General features: G+C 37.3%; 1 protein-coding gene across 5 annotated transcripts in view; it reads left to right on the top strand.

The window, feature by feature from the left end:
- Positions 1-727, top strand: part of intu (inturned planar cell polarity protein) — a 27,924-nt gene that overhangs the window by 18,092 nt on the left and 9,105 nt on the right. The gene's annotated exons all lie outside the window — the stretch shown is intronic.

Raw genomic sequence — 727 nt, 5'->3', positions numbered from 1 at the left:
TAGCTGCTAGAGCTAGCTAGCTGTTAGCTGCTTTTGATAAGTGTGTCCAGCCAGGCTTTTGTAAAAAGAGGGTTCTTGAGATTTGCTTTATGTGGGCATTAAAGGATATCCTGATTTTATGACTTTTTTTGACATACTGTAATAGGACTTTTTTGGACACACCATACTATGACTTTTTTTAACATACTATACCATGAATTCTTTTTTATTTCTTATTTTACTTTTTTCAACAAACTATACTATGACTATTTTATGCTTGTTTTTGCTAAAAATCTTTGTTCCAAGCCCTCAACACCTGTCTAATAGCCTGACGTCGTCCTACTCATATTCTAGTCAGAATATGAGTCTGATCCTGCTCCATTGGGCTGTGATTATGGGGTATGTTTCAACCGAACCAGGGAAGAAAATGTCTCTGCACTCCTACAATCAATCGAAGCAACGGAGTATGTGATGTTTGTCTTTTGCAGAATCTCGCAGTTCTCTGTCATTCTTTTAAAATGAATGCGCTGTCGTGACGTGATGGCGGAATCTACACATCTCAATTCTCCAATGGCAGCCGTATTTTTTATAAACAAATTCAATCCAAGTGCTGTTTGGTGACAGGGTTGATTATGTTACTGTTGATCATCCGTCCATAATCGTATAAAGCCCGCCCGGACAATTTGAATGGTCCGAACATATTATCTATCTATCTATCTATCTATCTATCTATCTATCTATCTATCTA

Source organism: Etheostoma spectabile, chromosome 19, assembly GCF_008692095.1.
Source record: "Etheostoma spectabile isolate EspeVRDwgs_2016 chromosome 19, UIUC_Espe_1.0, whole genome shotgun sequence".
Taxonomy (NCBI): domain Eukaryota; kingdom Metazoa; phylum Chordata; class Actinopteri; order Perciformes; family Percidae; genus Etheostoma; species Etheostoma spectabile.
The sequence above is the reverse complement of the archived record's forward strand: the minus strand, read 5'-3'. Positions and strand labels throughout refer to the sequence as shown.